The sequence below is a fragment of the Hypanus sabinus genome, unplaced genomic scaffold (assembly GCF_030144855.1).
Source record: "Hypanus sabinus isolate sHypSab1 unplaced genomic scaffold, sHypSab1.hap1 scaffold_689, whole genome shotgun sequence".
In the NCBI taxonomy this organism is placed as follows: Eukaryota; Metazoa; Chordata; class Chondrichthyes; order Myliobatiformes; family Dasyatidae; genus Hypanus; species Hypanus sabinus.
Window position 1 is genome coordinate 74,348 of NW_026781542.1, and position 17,045 is coordinate 91,392.

At 50.3% G+C, this 17,045-nt stretch overlaps 1 long non-coding RNA gene across 2 annotated transcripts in view; it reads right to left on the minus strand.

Moving 5' to 3' along the window:
• LOC132389873 (uncharacterized) overlaps positions 1-17,045 on the minus strand; it is a 39,177-nt gene that overhangs the window by 1,418 nt on the left and 20,714 nt on the right. The window contains exons 4-6 of one of the 2 annotated variants that reach the window (XR_009510714.1): positions 16,759-16,874; positions 7,287-7,351; positions 6,090-6,274 (exon numbers count right to left, since the gene is read on the minus strand). This is a non-coding gene — a long non-coding RNA (uncharacterized LOC132389873). Of the gene's footprint in view, positions 1-6,089; positions 6,275-7,286; positions 7,352-7,635; positions 8,353-16,758; positions 16,875-17,045 lie in introns of those variants that run through there. The other variant, XR_009510715.1, reaches the window with a different exon arrangement.

Sequence of the window (17,045 nt, forward strand, 5' to 3'; positions counted from 1 at the left end):
GAGCTCCCCCTCAACGCACCGTCCCTCACCCTCGGGAGCTCCCTCTCAACACAGTCCCTCACCCTCGGGAGCTCCCTCTCAACACCGTCCCTCACCCTCGGGAGCTCCCTCTCGACACACCGTCCCTCACCCTCGGGAGCTCCCTCTCAACACACCGTCCCTCACCCTCAGGAGCTCCCTCTCAAACTATCCTTCACCCAGGGGAGCCTCCTTGCACCAGACCATTCTGCTACCTCGGGTCTGTTCCTCACTGTGTCTGAGCCCCAAGAGCCCCCTCACACCGACTACCCTACTTCCTCAGTAGCTCCCTCAGGTCCGTCCCTCACACCAGACTGTACCAGTACATCAGAAGCTCCCTCGTGTGTCCCCCAAACCCAGCCATCTCTCACCCTAGGGATATCCCTCGTCAGATGGTCTCTTGACCTCAGGAACCCTCTGATCCATCCCTCAGCCTAGGGAGCCCCCTCACCTCAATCCATCCCACTGAGGAGATCCTTCAGCCCATCTCTGGAGCTGATTCAACTGACACTGTCCACTTCCCTCATGAGTTTCCTCAGTCCATCCCTCACCCTAGAGTGTTCCCTCACCTCAGACCCATCTCTACCTCAGGAGCTACTCAGACCATCACTCAATGTAAGAGGTCTCATGGTCCAAGACCCACCTCAGCTTCAGCTCCTCCCTTAGCCTCAAACCTTCCCTCACCAACACCCTCATCAAGACACTGCTCAACCTCAGACCCCCTCTCACTGAGTCTCTCCCTCACCCTCAGACCCTGCTCATCTTCATTCCCTTCCTCACTGAAACCCTTATCATCAGACCCTCCCTCACTGAGATCCCCTTACCCTCAGACCCCCGTCATCCTCCCCCTCACTGACACACTCAGACCTTCCCTTACCATTAGATATTCCCTCAGCAACGCCCTCCTCACCCTCATTCCCTCCCTCAATGAAACACTTATCACCAGCAGACCCTCCCTTACAGAGACCCTCATCATACTCATTTCCTCCCTCATTGACACCTTCAAACACTCCCTCACCCACAGGCCCTCCCTCACTGAGACCCTCCTCACTGAGATGCTACCTCACTCTCAGACCCTCCCTCATCAACACACTCCTCATCAAGACACTGCTCAACCTCAGACCCCCTCTCACTGAGTCTCTCCCTCACCCTCAGACCCTTCATTCCCTTCCTCACTGAAACCTTTATCACCACCAGATCCTCCCTCACTGCGATCCTCCTCACCCTCCTTATCCCCCTCACTGACACTCTCAGACCCTCGCTTATCCTCAGACATTCCCTCAGTGAGGACGTCCTCACTCTCATTCCACCCTAAATGAAACCCATATCACCGTTGGACCCTCCCTCACTGAGACCCTCCTCAGCCAGCGAGACCCTGCTCAACCTCAGACCATCCCTCAACGAGACCCTCCTCACCCTCCTTTGCTGAGACCCTCCGCACCTTCAGACCCTGCCTCGTCGAGACCCTCCTCACCCTCATACCCACCCTCAATGAAACCCCAATCACATCAGACCCTCCCTCACTGAGACCTTCCTCAGCCTCAGACCCTCACTCACCGAGACCCTCCTTACCCTCAGACCCTCCCTCACCGAGACCCTCACCCTCAGACCCTCCCTCACCGAGACCCTCACCCTCAGAACCTCCCTCATCGAGAACCTCTTCACCCTCAGTCCCTCCCTCGCCGAGACCCTCCTCACAGTCACTGACTCAGGCGGAGCTCGAGCCTCGGGTAGATAAATCAACCAATGACTGAGGGCTAGCAGGATTGGCGGACTGACCAACCAATAAAGCAGCGAGGAAGGTGGGGCTCGCGGTCCGGGCAAACGAACCGACCAGAGGCGGAGGGAGGAGCTCGCAGGCAGACAGTTTACCTGAACAAAGACGGAGCTCGGGGGTGGGCGGAGTTACCTGAGCAGTGACGTAGGGCAAAGTGCGCGCGGCAGCAGGTGAACTGACCAATGACAGGATGGAAGGTGCACCTCGTGTGGCGGAGTGATTAACTGACCTGTGAACTCAGCCCAGTGTCCCACACTGACACATTGCTGGTGTGGGGGGATTTATCCTGTAAACTGTCCCTCTCTCACCCTCTCTGTCCATTATATTCCTGTGAACTCAACCCAGTGTCCAACACTGACACATTGCTGGTGTGGGGGGATTTATCCTGTGAATTGTCTCTCTGTCACCCTCCCTGTCCATTATATTCCTGTAAACTCAGCCCAGTGTCCAACACTGACACATTGCTGGTGTGGGGGGATTTATCCTGTGAACTGTCCCTCCCTCACCCTCTCTGTCGATTATATTCCTGTAAACTCAGCCCAGTGTCCAACGTAGACATAATTGTGTTGCAGTCAGAAATGAAAATGAGTGTGAACTACATTGAAATGACGAATCAGAGCAGGAGTGTCTGAACAACATTGTGTTACTGGTGTGGCGAGGACTCACATACGCCAGACCAATGGCACTTTAAAGATGAAACTTGCAGAAATACAAGGAAGTGCATCAATTATAGGACAGTACAGCACAGCAACAGGCCCTTTGGCCCTTAATGTTCTGTTCTACCAGTTGAAAACTAAATCAAAAACACCTGAAAACTAATCCATCCTACTTACACAATGCCTATATCCCACCATCTTACCCCTCATATCCCCTCTGAACCTACCCACTGTCACTTCAATGCCTGCCCTCTGGTATTAGACATTTCAACCCTGGGAAACAGATACTCTCTGTATCTCTGCCTCTCATAGTCCTCTTAGCCTCTGACGATCTGGAGAAAACAACTCAGGTTTATCCAGCCTCTCATGTTAGCACATTCTGTCCAAACCAGACAGCATCCTGGTAAACCTCTGTGCAACCTCTCCAAAACCTCAACATCCTTCCTTTGTTGGGTTGAGTAGAACTCTGCACAGTACTCCAGGTGAGGCCGAACCAGACTTTATCCACACGGCACTGATCTCCTGGTCCTCCATGTCCTTTCCCTTGGTAATCACTTGAGCAATGTACTGTACTCATTAATACCTCATTCACATGTCCACACCGAAACAAATGTTCCCCCTTTATCCGGTTGTGTTCCTACCCTCTCCATAGTTATCCTCTTGCTCGATGTATGTATACTGTAGGATGCCTTGGAATGCTATTTTCCAATGACTTTTCATGGCCTCTCCTGGCTTTCCTAATGGCCATCTTTAGTTCTTATCTGCCTTCTCTATACTCCTAATGTGCTTCACTTGATCCTGACATCCGTAGGTTTACATACTTTGCCTTTTTCACCTTGACTGAATACATCACCTCTCTGGATATCCAAGGCTCTCCTCACCTTCCATTCCTGTCCTTCTTTCAAACAGGAACACACCTTCCCTGTACTCTGTGTAATTGACCTTTAAACACTCTCTGCGAGTCTGATGTGGACTTGCCAGAAAAAAGGTGTTCCCAATTAACCATTCTTAGTTCCTGCCTAATCCCCTTGTAATTTGCCCTACTCCAATGTAAAACTCTCCCACGAGATCCATACCTATCCTTATCTATATCTATCCTGACAGTTAAGGAGTTGTTGTCACTGTACCCCAACTGCTCACCTACTGAAAAGTCAGTCACCTGGCCAGGTACATTACCCAACACCAGGTCCAGTACAGCTCCTCCTCTCAATGGATTGTCCAAGTATTGATTTAAGAATCCCTCCTGGATATACCCAACAAATTCTGCCCATACATAGATCATGCCAGACAGAGAAAAATAAATGGATTGCACAGGGAAGAGCAAGATATAAATATACAGCTGTAGTTACAAAAAGAGCATTAATCTGCATGATGAAAATCTTAATCATCATAAGAGTGACACAGGGACACACGGACACACACAAAATGTAGGGATAGTCCGGATAATTATAGACCAGTGACCCTTAAATCTGTGCTGGGAAAGCTGTTGGAAAAGATTCTTAGAGATAGGATCTATGGACATTTAGAGAATCATGGTCTGATCAGGGACTGTCATCATGGCTTTGTGAAGGGCAGATCGTCCCTAACAAGCCTGATAGAGTTCTTTGAGGAGGTGACCAGGCATATAGATGAGGGTAGTGCAGTGGATTCGATCTACATGGATTTCAGTAAGGCATTTGACAAGGTTCCACATGGCAGGCTTATTCAGAAAGTCAGAAGGCATGGGATCCAGGAAAGTTTGGCCAGGTGGATTCAGAATTGGCTTGCCTGCAGAAGGCAGAGGGTCGTGGTGGAGGGAGTACATTCAGATTGGAGGGTTGTGACTAGTGGTGTCCCACAAGGATCTGCTCTGGGACCTCCACTTTTCATGATTTTTATTAACGACCTGGATATGGGGGTAGAAGGGTGGGTTGGCAAGTTTACAGATGACACAAAGGTTGGTGGTGTTGTAGATAGTGTAGAGGATTGTCGAAGATTGCAGAGAGACATTGATAGGATGCAGAAGTGGGCTGAGAAATGGCAGATGGAGTTCAACCCGGGTAAGTGTGAGGTGGTACACTTTAAAAGGACAAACTCCAAGGCAGAGTGCAAAGTAAATGGCAGGATACTTCGTAGTGTTGAGGAGCAGAGGGATTTGGAGGTACATGTCTGCAGATCCCTGAGAGTTGCCTCACAGGTAGATAGGGTAGTTAAGAAAGCTTATGGGGTGTTAGCTTTTATAAGTCGAGGGATAGAGTATAAGAGACACAATGTAATGATGTAGCTGTATAAAACTCTAGTTAGGCCACACTTGGAGTACTGTGTCCAGTTCTGGTCACCTCAGTATAGGAAGGATGTGGAAGCATTGGAAAGGGTACAGAGGAGATTTACCAGAATGCTGCCTGGTTTGGAGAGTATGGATTATGATCAGAGATTAATGGAGCTGGGGCTTTACTCTTTGGAGAGAAGGAGGATGAGAGGAGACATGATAGAGGTGTACAAGATATTAAGAGGAATAGACAGAGTGGACAGCCAGCACCTCCTCCCCAGGGCACCACTGCTCAGCACAAGAGGACATGGCTTTAAGGTAAGGGGAGGGAAGTTCAAGGGGGATATCAGAGGAAGGTTTCTCACTCAGAGAGTGGTAGGTGCGTGGAATGCACTGCTTGAGTCAGTGGTGGAGGCAGATACACTAGTGAAGTTTAAGAGACTACTAGACAGGTATATGGAGGAATTTAAAGTGGGGGGAGGTTATATGGGAGGCAGGGTTTGAGGGTAGGCACAACATTGTGGGCCAAAGGGCCTGTAATGTGCTGTACTATTCTATGTTCTATGTAAGTGCTGGAAAAACTCAGCAGGTCAGGCAGTATCTGTGGAAAAGCACCATCAGTTAACATTTCAGTCCTGATGCAGGGTCTTGGCCTGAAACGTGGACTGTTAACTCTTTTCCATAGATGATGACTGACCTGCCGAGTTCTTCCAGCGTTTTGTGTGTGTTGCTCTGGATTTCCAGCATCAGCAGATGTTCTTGGGTAGAGTGACACGAGACTGGGTACTCTTGAGCTTTACAATTTGAAAAACAATAATAGACAAGCAATGTGGCTTACACCAGAATTGGACTCCAGCTCAGCTGTTCCAGTAATTCCACAAAATCAGATTGAATGCCATTTCAAAGATATTAAATTGAAGCCTGCAGATCTCATACTGGAGAAGAGATCATTCCTGTGGGAATAACACATCCCCTGTGAGAGACGACCGAAAGTGAATTAAGCAAGGTCCTGGATGATGCCACAGCAGTGTTCAGGGATGCCATTGGAAAACTCAAATGTATCACGGGTAAAACAGTGTTAAATGAACATCCCACACCCAAGTTTAGCAAAGCCCGACCAGTTCCTTACACTATCCATGATAAAGTAGCCAGTGAGCTGGATCACATGGAGGCTGAAGAAATTCTGTCCAAGCTCGAGTGGAACCCATGAGCAATGCCAGTGGTCCCAGTAGCCAAGAAGAATGGGTCTGTCCAGATCTGTGGTGATTTTCAGATCACCATCAACCCAGTACCGAAAGTAGATCAATACCTTCTGCCTGGGATGGAGGGGACCTCTGCAAACTTTTCTGGAGGAAAACACTTGAGCAAAGTGGACTTAGCTGAGGCTTACCTACAGAGGGAGATGAAAGAAGAGTCCATAGTGTTTCTCAGCATAAACACTACAAAGGGTTTTTCTGCTTATTTTTGGAGGAGCATCTGCACCTGAGGTCCAGCAGAAAGTGAGGAACCAGGTGCTGCAAGGCTGTCCAGCCACTCAGTGTTACCCAGATGACCAGTAAGGATGATCTCTAAAACCTCAAGACAGAGTTAAAAAGATTAAAAGATTATGGCCCAGAGCACAACACAACTGTAACTTCTTTAAACCAAACATCACTTACTGTGGTCACATCATTGATGCACAAGAATTACACAAGTGTGCTGAGAAAATTCAAGCAGTGGTGGATGCCCCGAGACATGTCAGAGTTGTGGTACTTTTTATGATTTGTTAATTCCTGCCAAACCTGGCTACTCTCCTCCACTCCCTGCACTCATCATCATAGATGGAGAAGAGATGGTAATGGACAAAAGGCAGAGGAAATGGTGACAACACACACTGTACTCAAACATCTTGATCCACACTGTCTAGGGAAGCTTGCCCATGACACCTCGCCTTATGGTACAGGTGCAGTCATGTCACAAGTTCTGGGTGATGGAAATGAACACCCCACAGCCTCCGCATCACGTTGCCTTCATGCTGCAGTGACAAACAACATGCACAGATCGACAGAAAGGTCTCGAGTCAGCTTTGGGGTGTAAAATGTTTTAACCAGTGCTAATGTGGGTGAGGCTCAATGCTTCAAAGTCACACCTGCCAAGTGTAGTGATCCCTCAGTCAGGAAAGACATTATCCCATCAGAGTAAGAAAACCTCCATCCATAGTGAATCAATCTTTCGCCTGAATGGGACAATTTCAAATTGACTATGCATGATGTCTGTCTACAGCAGTTGTATTATATAGTATACTGTGTATAGAGAGTTGAGATGCATTCTCCATTGAATTGGAGTTTACAGCTAAGCAGGTAGGAATGTTGTGTAGTTAATATTTCAGTAACATTGTAAATATATCGTTGACTAAACATTCTTGTTTAAATAATTCATTATGGACTATCTGTAAAAATTAAAGTATTGCATGCGTCATGAAGCTACCACGTGATATGTGTGTGCCTAGTTAGACTCACATTCCCGCTCCCATGTCATTCTTTTCATTAGTTTAATGTCTTGTAGTTACAAAACACAGCAGGTACCCATCTCCACTCTTCCCTCTTACCTGCTGTTGATCCATAGCCTCCTGTGCTGTAGCAGTTCAGGCCTCTTCCAGGTATTTGATAGGTTCTGTTTGGAATGATTCAGGAATTGTGGAATTATGTGAGTGTAGCAGATATTAATTCAATCCAGAACCAGTCTTCAGTGCTCAATGGAAATTGCAGGAAAGATAATCAGCTTGAAGATATTCTTGCTCTCTTTTTACACGACTTATTTTTATATTCTATACATTTGTTATTGTAATTCATAGTATTTTCTGACTTACACTGTACTGCTGACACAAAACAACAAATTTCATGACATACGTCAGTGTTATTAAACCTGATTCAGATACTGAAAAGAACAGCTTAAAGTTCAAAGTAAATTTATTAACAAAGTACGTATACATCACCATATACTACCCTGAGACTCATTTTCATACAAGCATTCACGTGAAAATAAAGCACGATACAACTTACCAAAATCTACACTTAAATAAAGACCGACAAACAGCTGACATGCAAAGGAAGATCAACTGTGCAGAAACGGTCTCCTTTCTCCACAAGCTGTTTGGCAATGTTCATTTATTTTGTGTCTTTATGATATTACTTTTAACAACAGTCATAAATGACCGTAACATCACAACTGAAGTAAAACAGAAATACGTTCTTAATTAAAGTATCATGGATCATTGGAAATACAGAAACAATTACAGAGACACATCCCAGGAATCTGAATGTGTCTTTCATTGCTTGGATTAAACCCATTATTACACTCAATCGATGAGAAATAATGAAAGATGAAAGAGTAATATGTCACTGATAATAAACCTGATTCTCAATGACAGATACACAGTCTAATTGATGCTAATAATATTTCACTGATATTGGATTCCCCACCACCATCACACAACTGACTGAAACCTCACACTCCCCACCACAACCCATGAACACTTCACACATTGTCCATCACCCTGTGATACGTTGGAAAAACACAGTCTGAGATCTTCCTTCTCAGTTATTTCCCTTGTCACATTTTCTCCTGGACAGGATTTGCTTGCAGGGGAGCTGTTTCCTCAGTATCTCATGTATCTGTGGACCAGGGATTTCGATGGGGAGCGACGGGTGAAGAAACACAGTTAGACCGCACTGTGTGGGGGATTAGGACAGCAGAGAGACCCTCCTCTCATCACCCACAAAATCCATCACTTACCACCAGGAGATTCCCTTCTTTACACCAAGAACTACACTTCCTATACACCAGGAAAATTCAATTCCTCAGAAATCACCATCAACCCCTCCCCAAACCCCATCCCTTCACCAGGAAAATCTGCTCCTCCAAACATCCCACAACAAGGATCCACCTTCTCTCGGGATCAGAGAAATTCCGATGCTCCAAACTGGGGATAGAGCTTCCCGGAAAATGGAATCAGCTTTTCCTTCAGACCTGAGAAAAATCTCCCCTCTCACAGAATGCCCCTTACCCCCTCCAAAAGGTGATTGTCCTCATCCAATGATCAGGGAATTCTCCTCAACTCGAGGCCAGAGTATACCTCTCTCCCCTCTCAGATCAGGGGATTCTCCTCACCTACTGAGACCAGGAAGTGTCTCTCACCCCTCTCAGATCAGGGGATTGTCCTCACCTACTGAGACCAGGAAGTGTCTCCCACCCCTCTCAGATCAGGGGATTGTCCTCACCTACTGAGACCAGGAAGTGTCTCTCATCCCTCTCAGATTAGGGGATTGTCCTCACCTACTGAGACCAGGAAGTGTCTCTCATCCCTCTCAGATCAGGGGATTGTCCTCACCCCGAGACCAGGAAGTGTCTCTCACCCCTCTCAGATCAGGGGATTGTCCTCACCCCGAGACCAGGAAATCTCTCTCACCCCTCTCAGATCAGGGGATTGTCCTCACCTACTGAGACCAGGAAGTGTCTCTCACCCCTCTCAGATCAGGGGATTGTCCTCACCTACTGAGACCAGGAAGTATCTCTCATCCCTCTCAGATCAGGGGATTGTCCTCACCCCGAGACCAGGAAGTGTCTCTCACCCCTCTCAGATCAGGGGATTGTCCTCACCTACTGAGACCAGGAAGTGTCTCTCACCCCTCTCAGATCAGGGGATTGTCCTCACCTACTGAGACCAGGAAGTGTCTCTCATCCCTCTCAGATCAGGGGATTGTCCTCACCTACTGAGACCAGGAAGTGTCTCTCACCCCTCTCAGATCAGGGGATTGTCCTCACCTACTGAGACCAGGAAGTGTCTCTCACCCCTCTCAGATCAGGGGATTGTCCTCACCTACTGAGACCAGGAAGTGTCTCTCATCCCTCTCAGATCAGGGGATTGTCCTCACCTACTGAGACCAGGAAGTGTCTCTCATCCCTCTCAGATCAGGGGATTGTCCTCACCTACTGAGACCAGGAAGTGTCTCTCACCCCTCTCAGATCAGGGGATTGTCCTCACCTACTGAGACCAGGAAGTATCTCTCATCCCTCTCAGATCAGGGGATTGTTCTCACCTACTGAGACCAGGAAGTGTCTCTCACCCCTCTCAGATCAGGGGATTGTCCTCACCTACTGAGATCAGGAAGTGTCTCTCACCCCTCTCAGATCAGGGGATTGTCCTCACCTACTGAGACCAGGAAGTGTCTCTCACCCCTCTCAGATCACGGGATTGTCCTCACCTACTGAGACCAGGAAGTGTCTCTCACCCCTCTCAGATCAGGGGATTGTCCTCACCTACTGAGATCAGGAAGTGTCTCTCACCCCTCTCAGATCAGGGGATTGTCCTCACCTACTGAGACCAGGAAGTGTCTCTCACCCCACTCAGATCAGGGGATTGTCCTCACCCCGAGACCAGGAAGTGTCTCCCACCCCTCTCAGATCAGGGGATTGTCCTCACCTACTGAGACCAGGAAGTGTCTCTCACCCCTCTCAGATCAGGGGATTGTCCTCACCCCGAGACCAGGAAGTGTCTCTCATCCCTCTCAGATCAGGGGATTGTCCTCACCTACTGAGACCAGGAAGTGTCTCTCACCCCTCTCAGATCAGGGGATTGTCCTCACCTACTGAGACCAGGAAATGTCTCTCACCCCTCTGAGATCAGGGGATTGTCCTCACCCCGAGACCAGGAAGTGTCTCTCACCCCTCTCAGATCAGGGGATTGTCCTCACCCCGAGACCAGGAAGTGTCTCTCACCCCTCTCAGATCAGGGGATTGTCCTCACCTACTGAGACCAGGAAGTGTCTCTCATTCCTCTCAGATCAGGGGATTGTCCTCACCCCGAGACCAGGAAGTGTCTCTCACCCCTCTCAGATCAGGGGATAGTCCTCACCTACTGAGACCAGGAAGTGTCTCTCATCCCTCTCAGATCAGGGGATTGTCCTCACCTACTGAGACCAGGAAGTGTCTCTCATCCCTCTCAGATCAGGGGATTGTCCACACCTACTGAGACCAGGAAGTGTCTCTCACCCCTCTCAGATCAGGGGATTGTCCTCACCTACTGAGACCAGGAAGTGTCTCTCATTCCTCTCAGATCAGGGGATTGTCCTCACCCCGAGACCAGGAAGTGTCTCTCATCCCTCTCAGATCAGGGGATTGTCCTCACCTACTGAGACCAGGAAGTGTCTCTCATCCCTCTCAGATCAGGGGATTGTCCTCACCTACTGAGACCAGGAAGTGTCTCTCATCCCTCTCAGATCAGGGGATTGTCCTCACCTACTGAGACCAGGAAGTGTCTCTCACCCCTCTCAGATCAGGGGATTGTCCTCACCTACTGAGACCAGGAAGTGTCTCTCATCCCTCTCAGATCAGGGGATTGTCCTCACCTACTGAGACCAGGAACTGTCTCTCATCCCTCTCAGATCAGGGGATTGTCCTCACCTACTGAGACCAGGAAGTGTCTCTCACCCCTCTCAGATCAGGGGATTGTCCTCACCCCAAGACCAGGAAGTGTCTCCCACCCCTCTCAGATCAGGGGATTGTCCTCACCTACTGAGACCAGGAAGTGTCTCTCACCCCTCTCAGATCAGGGGATTGTCCACACCTACTGAGACCAGGAAGTGTCTCCCACCCCTCTCAGATCAGGGGATTCTCCTCACCTACTGAGACCAGGAAGTGTCTCTCACCCCTCTCAGATCAGGGGATTGTCCTCACCTACTGAGACCAGGAAGTGTCTCTCACCCCTCTCAGATCAGGGGATTGTCCTCACCTACTGAGACCAGGAAGTGTCTCTCACCCCTCTCAGATCAGGGGATTGTCCTCACCTACTGAGACCAGGAAGTGTCTCTCACCCCTCACAGATCAGGGGATTGTCCTCACCTACTGAGACCAGGAAGTGTCTCTCACCCCTCTCAGATCAGGGGATTGTCCTCACCCCGAGACCAGGAAGTGTCTCTCATCCCTCTCAGATCAGTGGATTGTCCTTACCTACTGAGACCAGGAAGTGTCTCTCACCCCTCTCAGATCAGGGGATTGTCCTCACCTACTGAGACCAGGAAATGTCTCTCACCCCTCTGAGATCAGGGGATTGTCCTCACCCCGAGACCAGGAAGTGTCTCTCACCCCTCTCAGATCAGGGGATTGTCCTCACCCTGAGACCAGGAAGTGTCTCTCACCCCTCTCAGATCAGGGGATTGTCCTCACCTACTGAGACCAGGAAGTGTCTCTCATTCCTCTCAGATCAGGGGATTGTCCTCACCCCGAGACCAGGAAGTGTCTCTCACCCCTCTCAGATCAGGGGATAGTCCTCACCTACTGAGACCAGGAAGTGTCTCTCATCCCTCTCAGATCAGGGGATTGTCCTCACCCCGAGACCAGGAAGTGTCTCTCATCCCTCTCAGATCAGGGGATTGTCCTCAGCTACTGAGACCAGGAAGTGTCTCTCATCCCTCTCAGATCAGGGGATTGTCCTCACCTACTGAGACCAGGAAGTGTCTCTCATCCCTCTCAGATCAGGGGATTGTCCTCACCTACTGAGACCAGGAAGTGTCTCTCACCCCTCTCAGATCAGGGGATTGTCCTCACCTACTGAGACCAGGAAGTGTCTCTCATCCCTCTCAGATCAGGGGATTGTCCTCACCTACTGAGACCAGGAACTGTCTCTCATCCCTCTCAGATCAGGGGATTGTCCTCACCTACTGAGACCAGGAAGTGTCTCTCACCCCTCTCAGATCAGGGGATTGTCCTCACCCCAAGACCAGGAAGTGTCTCCCACCCCTCTCAGATCAGGGGATTGTCCTCACCTACTGAGACCAGGAAGTGTCTCTCACCCCTCTCAGATCAGGGGATTGTCCTCAGCTACTGAGACCAGGAAATGTCTCTCACCCCTCTGAGATCAGGGGATTGTCCTCACCCCGAGACCAGGAAGTGTCTCTCACCCCTCTCAGATCAGGGGATTGTCCTCACTCCGAGACCAGGAAGTGTCTCTCACCCCTCTCAGATCAGGGGATTGTCCTCACCTACTGAGACCAGGAAGTGTCTCTCATTCCTCTCAGATCAGGGGATTGTCCTCACCCCGAGACCAGGAAGTGTCTCTCACCCCTCTCAGATCAGGGGATAGTCCTCACCTACTGAGACCAGGAAGTGTCTCTCATCCCTCTCAGATCAGGGGATTGTCCTCACCCCGAGACCAGGAAGTGTCTCTCATCCCTCTCAGATCAGGGGATTGTCCTCACCTACTGAGACCAGGAAGTGACTCTCATCCCTCTCAGATCAGGGGATTGTCCTCACCTACTGAGACCAGGAAGTGTCTCTCATCCCTCTCAGATCAGGGGATTGTCCTCACCTACTGAGACCAGGAAGTGTCTCTCACCCCTCTCAGATCAGGGGATTGTCCTCACCTACTGAGACCAGGAAGTGTCTCTCATCCCTCTCAGATCAGGGGATTGTCCTCACCTACTGAGACCAGGAACTGTCTCTCATCCCTCTCAGATCAGGGGATTGTCCTCACCTACTGAGACCAGGAAGTGTCTCTCACCCCTCTCAGATCAGGGGATTGTCCTCACCCCAAGACCAGGAAGTGTCTCCCACCCCTCTCAGATCAGGGGATTGTCCTCACCTACTGAGACCAGGAAGTGTCTCTCACCCCTCTCAGATCAGGGGATTGTCCACACCTACTGAGACCAGGAAGTGTCTCCCACCCCTCTCAGATCAGGGGATTCTCCTCACCTACTGAGACCAGGAAGTGTCTCTCACCCCTCTCAGATCAGGGGATTGTCCTCACCTACTGAGACCAGGAAGTGTCTCTCACCCCTCTCAGATCAGGGGATTGTCCTCACCTACTGAGACCAGGAAGTGTCTCTCACCCCTCTCAGATCAGGGGATTGTCCTCACCTACTGAGACCAGGAAGTGTCTCTCACCCCTCACAGATCAGGGGATTGTCCTCACCTACTGAGACCAGGAAGTGTCTCTCACCCCTCTCAGATCAGGGGATTGTCCTCACCCCGAGACCAGGAAGTGTCTCTCATCCCTCTCAGATCAGGGGATTGTCCTTACCTACTGAGACCAGGAAGTGTCTCTCACCCCTCTCAGATCAGGGCATTGTCCTCACCTACTGAGACCAGGAAATGTCTCTCACCCCTCTGAGATCAGGGGATTGTCCTCACCCCGAGACCAGGAAGTGTCTCTCACCCCTCTCAGATCAGGGGATTGTCCTCACCCCGAGACCAGGAAGTGTCTCTCACCCCTCTCAGATCAGGGGATTGTCCTCACCTACTGAGACCAGGAAGTGTCTCTCATTCCTCTCAGATCAGGGGATTGTCCTCACCCCGAGACCAGGAAGTGTCTCTCACCCCTCTCAGATCAGGGGATAGTCCTCACCTACTGAGACCAGGAAGTGTCTCTCATCCCTCTCAGATCAGGGGATTGTCCTCACCTACTGAGACCAGGAAGTGTCTCTCATCCCTCTCAGATCAGGAGATTGTCCTCACCTACTGAGACCAGGAAGTGTCTCTCACCCCTCTCAGATCAGGGGATTGTCCTCACCTACTGAGACCAGGAAGTGTCTCTCATTCCTCTCAGATCAGGGGATTGTCCTCACCCCGAGACCAGGAAGTGTCTCTCACCCCTCTCAGATCAGGGGATTGTCCTCACCTACTGAGACCAGGAAGTGTCTCTCATTCCTCTCAGATCAGGGGATTGTCCTCACCCCGAGACCAGGAAGTGTCTCTCACCCCTCTCAGATCAGGGGATAGTCCTCACCTACTGAGACCAGGAAGTGTCTCTCATCCCTCTCAGATCAGGGGATTGTCCTCACCTACTGAGACCAGGAAGTGTCTCTCATCCCTCTCAGATCAGGAGATTGTCCTCACCTACTGAGACCAGGAAGTGTCTCTCACCCCTCTCAGATCAGGGGATTGTCCTCACCTACTGAGACCAGGAAGTGTCTCTCATTCCTCTCAGATCAGGGGATTGTCCTCACCCCGAGACCAGGAAGTGTCTCTCATCCCTCTCAGATCAGGGGATTGTCCTCACCTACTGAGACCAGGAAGTGTCTCTCATCCCTCTCAGATCAGGGGATTGTCCTCACCCCGAGACCAGGAAGTGTCTCTCACCCCTCTCAGATCAGGGGATTGTCCTCACCTACTGAGACCAGGAAGTGTCTCTCATCCCTCTCAGATCAGGGGATTGTCCTCACCTACTGAGACCAGGAAGTGTCTCTCACCCCTCTCAGATCAGGGGATTGTCCTCACCTACTGAGACCAGGAAGTGTCTCTCATCCCTCTCAGATCAGGGGATTGTCCTCACCTACTGAGACCAGGAACTGTCTCTCATCCCTCTCAGATCAGGGGATTGTCCTCACCTACTGAGACCAGGAAGTGTCTCTCACCCCTCTCAGATCAGGGGATTGTCCTCACCTACTGAGACCAGGAAGTGTCTCTCATCCCTCTCAGATAAGGGGATTGTCCTCACCTACTGAGACCAGGAAGTGTCTCTCAGCCCTCTCAGATCAGGGGATTGTCCTCACCCCGAGACCAGGAAGTGTCTCTCACCCCTCTCAGATCAGGGGATTGTCCTCACCTACTGAGAGCAGGAAGTGTCTCTCACCCCTCTCGGATCAGGGGATTGTCCTCAGCCCGAGACCAGGAAGAGTCTCTCATCCCTCTCAGATCTGGGGATTGTCCTCACCCGCTGAGACTAGAGAATGGCATTCACCTCCCTCTCACTCTCGGACCAGGGAATTCTCCTCACCAACTGAGACCAGGGCATTCCCACCTCTCCCCCCACCCTGTCCAGGAAATTTCCACTCTCCTTGGACTAGGGGATCTCTTTACCCCCGAGGGCAGAGAATGCCTCTCATTCCCCTTGGACCAGAGAACATCTCTTATCCCCCAAGACCAGGGGTATTTATACCACACCCTCACCTCGGACCAAGGGATTCTCGTCAAACCCTAAGACCAGGAGATTTTCCTCACCCTGAAGATAAGGGGATGCCCCCCTCCCTCTGACCAGGGGATTTCCCCACTCGGATTCTGGGATTTCCCCTCTCCAGACCAGGATACTCCCCTCAACCCCTCAGTCTGGGAGTTTCACTCACCACCTCCCAAAACCAGGCAAGATCCTTTCCCGACCAGATGGAAACCCACCTCCTCACAAACCTTTGAAACCGATTCCCTGGTGCAGTGTATCGCTGTCTCCCAAACCGATACCAGAGGTATCTCCCCCTCTCCCAGACAGTTCTGACCAAGGGTCACTGAGCTGAAACATTAACTCCCTAATGAATGGAATCATGTCCCCTAAACCTGTAAATCAGCATATCTCATAAACAACAGACAGTCCACAGAATGGGAGATAAATGTTCCTAGAAAACAGGCACCAGAGGAAAACATTTCCCCAAACCAGAGGAACCTCTGCTCTGCTAACGACGGGAACCCCGAGCAGGAAAGTCACAAAGTGATCGCTGAGACGATGGGGGAAATGCAAAGTTGAAAGGATATGAGTGGAGATGGTCGGTTGGTGGGAACTCGTTGCCAATGGAGGAGGAAAGCAGGTTGGGAACCGACTGTCCAAGGCTATGTCCATGCCCGTATGTGCACACAATGTACTCAGGAATAAGGGATTCAGAGGAATGGTGGGACATCGAGGGGACAATGATCACTGTAAACAGTTTGTCTTTGGAAGTCGTGTATAATGGGGTGGAGGTGGGGGAGACGGGGAGATGGTGATTATCAGGTGGTGGGGCAGTCCCCATTCACACTGGGTGTACTTAGGGCAGAGAATGATCGGTAAGAGGGTTTGTCTTACAGGGAGAAAGTGCCATGGTGAAACACATTCATGGAGCAGACTTGATGGGCCCAATGGCCTAATTCTGTTCTTATATCCTGTGTTGGGTGGTGACTGAGGACGGGGAGTCTCTGGTGACTCAGATGTAATCATTTCAGGGTTGGGTGTTTCACCGTTCATCGGGAAAGGAGACTCACTGATCATTGACCTGGATTGACCAAAGGCACATGAATCAGAATCTCCACCTCTGGGAATGAATGTGGACAACATCTCTCACCTGATCGAGCTAGGCCTCTCGCTCCCGGGGGTCTCCCAGGTTGTTCTGCCCAAGGTACAGCACGTGGACACTGCTGACCATCTCCTCACACTCCTCATCCAACAGGAGCCCGTTCACTGGGAGTTTGAGAGAAGTGTTCAGTCAGAGCAGATCCAGAGACAGCAGACTCACACGGTAAGATGGTTGGTTGGGCTGGAGTGTTGGTGATGGTAAGCACGGGGACCCAGGCTGACCTCAGGTTCCCCTCCTACCCATCGTTCCAGTAACCAGTCCCTCCCCCATCCACC